The sequence below is a fragment of the Apium graveolens genome, chromosome 6 (assembly GCF_009905375.1).
Source record: "Apium graveolens cultivar Ventura chromosome 6, ASM990537v1, whole genome shotgun sequence".
Taxonomy (NCBI): domain Eukaryota; kingdom Viridiplantae; phylum Streptophyta; class Magnoliopsida; order Apiales; family Apiaceae; genus Apium; species Apium graveolens.
In genome coordinates, this window is record NC_133652.1 from 296,482,482 (window position 1) to 296,489,248 (window position 6,767).

A 6,767-nucleotide genomic window follows, 5' to 3' on the forward strand; every position below is an offset into this window, starting at 1 on the left:
CGGGGAGGTAGACACTGACCACTGATATATGGCTATTGGATCAGTATCCTCTCCTAAAACCCGTATAGGCAATTGCCATTAAACAACCTTGATCAATCGAATCTGACATTAAAATGGTCGAAACTCTTGTTTCTGTCACCTCTTCCTTTGTATGTGTAACCTATCCTTGTGCATCAAGAATTGTTTATGTTTGAGGTGGTGACATTATATCGGATACCCTAGCCGACAGGCGAATTTTAATAGACGCACCCTGTTGAGATGAAGAATCTAGTAACTATTTCTGTACTTTTTCAGCCATTACATCTTTTGAAGAAGATGTATGGGGGCTAGCAGTTGTCTCGGTTTAAATATTACTCATCTTTGTAGAAGACAGAGCCATTGGGTTGACATCAGAACCTTCCTTTTGTGGTGCACCAAGGCACTTTCTCCCTTACGCTCATTCATACTTCATTTTAGTGTTAAGAGAGTGTTGGTTGGTTCTATTTCTGTGTTTGTCTTTACAGTCTGGGATAGAAGTTGTGGATTTTCAATCTCATGACTATCAAATGAAAGAAGACCATTGGAGGCTGAAACTGTATCGCAGAATATATGGAAATATAGAGATTAAATGCACTTAAGATCTTTAATGAATGAAAATTATGCATTTAATCTTTTGAGAGAAATGATGTACAATAGTGATTTCAAAATATTTTAATGAAATAAGCAATCACCACTGTAAAAAAGAAATTTGATTTTTCTCTTAAAACTGTTCGACTGCACGAGTTTGTTTTTATGCATAAGGAGATAAATAATCATTTCTTTTAATATGAACAAGATACAGACTCATGACCTAGCAGTATTAAGAAGAGAAAGAAAGATTTTATCTTTTGATATGAATGAGTTTTTGTAAAAGCATTGATCACTTAGGGTAAAGTACTCGAAGCAATTATCTTTCACGTCAAAAGCTCCACAATCTATCTTTATAAAATTATTACCAACAATATTGTTTATTGATAAATAATCTTGATAAGAATGACTATATTGCTGATTTCAAATTGTAGTGAATCTTTCAGTATAGCAAAGCATATAAATTTACTAGAACTTAAAATCTCACAATTATCCGCAACATAATATTAACAATATATCATTGACTAATACTTGTCAAGTACTTTAGATACGAATAATTATGTTGCATCTTATTTTAATATAATTTAAATCATGAAACTGATTTGACATGGAATCGTCTAACATCATAATTGAAATATATTAAAATAAGATATCGATGAATTAAATACCAATTATCTATGAAATAGATTAGCATTCAATTTCATATATTATACATTTGTTAACTCCTAACGAATGTAATATCTCAAACAATATTGGTTAGATAAATAAAGCAACATTAAGCAACACTGTCTTGTTTGCAATCTTAGAAAAATATTCTAAGTTCCATATACTTTGATCCATTGAGTATTTCATCTATTATCAAGTTCTTTAGGAATTTTTAAATAAGTATAAAAATTATTCTAAGTGGACAACATATGGTTATTTCTAATAAAGCTCCAAACACAATAACCATAGTTGTACTTTTAAGAAAGATTTTTATACTTTCTATATTAGTATAAGTGACTAAAGATAAGTATTAATTACTTAGAGTAGTTTTAAGTAATGCCACAAATACTAATACTTCATAATTAGTTCATAGTTAAACTCTTAACTAAATATCATTAACTGATATAAGTCAAAAATTAGCATATAACCAATCATGCTACAATCATGATTCTGATCTCAGTGAATTTTTGAGATGTAAACATTGCTAAATTTACTAAAACCAAAATCTTATTATTAATCTATAACAGTTTAGTTACAATTAATATACTAGATATCAATTATTAACAGATTTAGTTATAATCAATCATGCTGCTTATTTATTTTAAATTAGTTTGAATTATGGAGCAAATAAAATCATTGAATTGCTTCAATTTCCATAATCCAAACTACCTAAAATAAATACTAAATATCTATGAGTTAGATACTAACACTTAAATATTTATAATTATTTTTGAATAATCACCAATAGAATATATGAGTTATACACATGCCACTCACTATCTGGATAATGAGTAATTTTAGAAATACTTTATAAGCATATTAAATATTGAGAGTTTTATACACATAATTTAAAAAATACTTCAACTTTCAATATTAGTGATTTTAGAAATTAGCATTGATTACTTAGAACAAAAATTCTAAATAATATCACTAATACAGAAAGTATCATAATTTTTGTACAAGATATAAATAACTATGATGTATATTATTTTTAATATAATTTAAATTATAAGACTAATATGGAATAGAATTGTCTACCGTCATAATTTAAATTAATTAAAATAGTAAATAAAATCAAAGATATAATACTTAACTACCACAAATGTATATGACATTGTAATCATGATAATTAAGATAGTAGCACTAAGTACAAGGTACTGGATTATTGATAAATTCACAAGTTCTTTAAATATTGAGGATTTAATACTTGTGAACTTATATTAAGAATTCCTTACATATGGATTTCCAGCTAATATGTAATGAATGATATCCCACACTTACAAACCAATCTTGAAAGATTAACCTTAACAAGTGATTTAATAAATGTTTGTGCAAGTGACTCTTTGACTAAAAGACATTCTCTCAAAATAAATGGTACCTGGTGTAAAGATGCCTTGTCATATAGTGTTCCACAGAGTGGTTGGATTTGAAGTTGTTTCTTATCATAACAAGAAATCAATCTTCTTCAACGAAGTTGACAACTTCCCGAGATGCTTCTTCTGTCACTTAAGTTGACAGCTTCAGAGATGCTTCTCCTATCTTTTTTACAACATGTGTAATCTATATATATATATAGCCAAACATGTTAAGCACAATATCTTTAGGTTAATTTACTCCAGGAGTTGATAGTCCCTTAAGATATCTAATAATTTTGTTAATAGCTATAAAATTGGATTCTCTAGGATCCACTTGGAACCTTGCACTTTGGCATCTTGAGAACATTACATGTTGTCTACTAGCATTTGAGTAATAGAGTGAACTTGTCATACCTCTACAGCTTATCATTGTTACCTGAGTTGCAGTGATAAAGCTTTAGTGGTTTCTTCATTCTTTTGGTTTACTTTTATTAATTCCAAATAGAATTACAACATTTCCAACAAGCTCATCCATACTTACTCTGCAATTACTTAGCAAATAATCTTGCACAAGTATTTGTTAGTAGACCAACATATAACATTATCATTACATCACTACACATATATAACATTATGTTTGTGCCTAGTGAAAGGAGAGTTATCAATATAATGACTCTACTAGTTCATATTTAACTATAGCTTCAGTTAGAGTGCCATACCATGTCCTTGACGATTTCTTGAGTAGTATACTAGTTCATACCAACCTGAAGTGAACTTGTGAAGAAGAGATATACATAGTACAATTGATCCGCAACTGTAAAGTCTATGAACTATTGCGCATTGACTTCCACCTCTGACTCACCAACCACGAGTGCACTTGTACACTTCTACTAGAATCCAATTCCAAGTTTGAATGTGCATCAGGTCCCTAATATTTCGTAATATCCTTAAGTCTCGTCACTAGTACTTTTTTTAGATACTGCTTCCTGATAATAACCTAGCATCTGGTTTAGCCTTGTCCCTCATAACAATGCCATTGTCATCCAGTTTTGAGTGTTGGTTATCCTTGTACCAATTACAAAATTGTCATTTGGTTTGGATACTAGCTTCCCTTCAATCTACTTGCTGACTGATTAAGTTCATCTTGCTTTTCAATCTCCCAATCAATCCGGATCTATCAGAGCTTCTGTAACTTTCTTAGTTTCTTCTTCAGATAGAAACCTAGAGAAATAATCATTCACACTCAGTAGCCCTGCTAATCATTGCTCCATTATCTGGATCACTTAAGAACTAGACTTTGGGAATAATATTGACATCAAATGTAATATCCGGTACATAGTGTGTAATTATTTTTATTGATAAATAATTATTATGTGATTATATTGTGATTTTTGGTGAATTATCTGATGATTGGTGTTGTTTTGTGAATGTTTATATATGGTAAAGTATAAGTATATTAATTTTATTATGTCCATAATAAAATATAGATAATTAAGGTATTTTTATGGTAATTTTTGGAGTGTTATATGATTTTATATTGATTTATGAATTTATTAATTATTTTCTGAATAATTACAAAATCATTTTCTAAAGCCGGAAATCGTCCAACCTCAACCGTATTTACGTTTTAACAACCTGAAACTCTTCCGAAAACTCCTTCCTAACCTAATCCGGACATTTTCCGTGTTTTGACTTTTTCGATCCAGATTACGGTTTGACCCGTGCGCGTCCCAGCGCAAAATTTTCATTGCTCTAACCCTTTTCGATAACATTATCTTCGTACAAATCGTTTTATAAAAGCCCGGTTTTGATAATTACCCAAAATAGGATAATGCTTATCCAAAACAGGATAGTGCTTATGCAAAATAGGATAATGTTTATCCAAAACGTTATCCGATAGGATCGTATTTATATTTACTTAGCGGCTATGAAACGTATTTATTGATCCAACACGATCCAGAACGTACTAATATTCCGTAAATATACATAGCCAATACAGTATTGTATTTTGTACAGATAATCATTTGCAAATAGTAAAACTATATAGTTTCCAGAGAAAAACCTTAATATTCATCGCGTTCTTGAAAATCAATCGCACAAACGAAGGCGTTATCGAACTCCGATTCGGGCGTGCAATATATCAAAACGAAACTCTCGAAAAACTCTTTCTGAATCAACCATTTATTTTGGTACAGGAATCAATGTAGTTTTCTTATTTAATTGTTTTATTTCAAATTTATTGAAGATTAAATTATGAAAATTTGTTCTTGATGTTGTTGATATGGTTTGATGATTTTATCGTGTAGATAATATTTTTCTGGTCAATTTGGTATATTACATGTCAAAAATAGAGTTCAATAACATAGAGAAAATGATGTTTGATTTTCAGATTTTGAAATTAGGGTTCTTGGTATGAATGTTCTTAATTGAAAATTAGGCGTTTCTTTGTTTGGGGTTATTAGACAATTTGAATGATTGAGTTATGTTCCTGGTTAAATTTGGGATTGATTCATGTATATGTGTACAACAAATGATTCCTGGATACCCCGTAATTGAGCTCGCCGGATTTTATTCGAGTTCGCCGGCTTTTTATTTGATTTTTGCCGGAGTTTGTTCTAAGATGAACGTTGGTGTTTGATTATTTGTGTTGCTCGAAGGGATTAGAATATATTGGCAACAAAACCTTGTTCGATCCATGTCATTATGATGGGGATTGGACTTCACCAGAGGTTATTCCGGTCGTCGGGAACTGGGTTCTTCACGAACCCATTTATGTTCTTGGTGACCCAGATTTTGACCCGGTTTGACCTGGTTTTGATCCAATTGATTTCAGAATAAATTCTGAAATCACGTGGTTTACAGTTTAGTCCCCCAGAGTTTCAGAAGTTTGCAAAAATTGGATTTTTGTTTTGTTTATTTTCTGAAATGTATTTTCTTTTTATAAAATTTTCAGAAATTGATTATTATTTATTTAAAAATTCAAAAATTCATTATTTAATCTGTGAAAAATTATTATTTTTTAAAAATAAATCTTAATTATTTAATTAATTAGTTTTAGTTGATAATTAATTACTTAATTAGTCAATTAATTTAAATATTAATTGATAAATTAATTTAATTAGTTATTAATTAATTTTAATTGATTTAATAATTAGATTTAATTATTTACCTTTGATTTAATAATTCTGAAAAATAGTTTCGAGTTTTAAAATATTATTTTAAATTATTTTCAAGGCTCGATAATTATTATAAAATTATTTTAAAGTCAGATTCGGGTGTTCGAACCCTATTATTTAATTATAAATTGATTCGAAGTCTCGTTTCAATTCCGAAATATGTTCAAAAATTCGTATTAAATACTTGGAAAATCATTTTGACCCCGAATCTTCTTTGAAAAAATTATTTTGATCGAATATCTTGCATGTTATGTGCTAAATGCTATCTAATTAATTTGTTATATGCCTATATGGTTATTGTTTGACGGTTTTTGCTGTAACTTTCAATCCGTAAATCGGATTTGGGTAAAAGGAAGGGTAGATAAAAGTTTATGACATCTATGTAACGATTAGAATAGTATGCGATTGACTATTGATAGATGCTTGTGATGCCTAGCAGAGTAAGCGAGGCATAGAAAAAGAAAGTCAGTGATCCATAGATAGAATTGAAGCGTAGAAAGAGAAGGCAAGTGATTGACGAATAAAAGCAAGGCATAGAAAAAGAAGGCAAGTCCTTCTGAACCTTTCTTCGAGATATATTGCTTATATTTCTAAACTTTCTCATAACATGTTGCTAGTATTCAAAATAAATCTTGTTTTACATTGCAAGTATTTAAACTATTCCACCTTGAACCCTGATCATATCTTTGAACTTGAGCTGTAAGCTTTATTTCTTATAAACCACCAACGGTTGATTTCCCAGATATTAAACCATACAATACAATACTACTCTTCAAATAAATACACACCATAAACCAAGTATTTCAACATAATTTCTTGCGCATATAGAAACTTATACACCCCTGGAATACCTATCACATCCAAGATCAATACCCTGTATTATCATTGAACCATTGTTCTTTCGATACTTGATTCTTCATCAGGC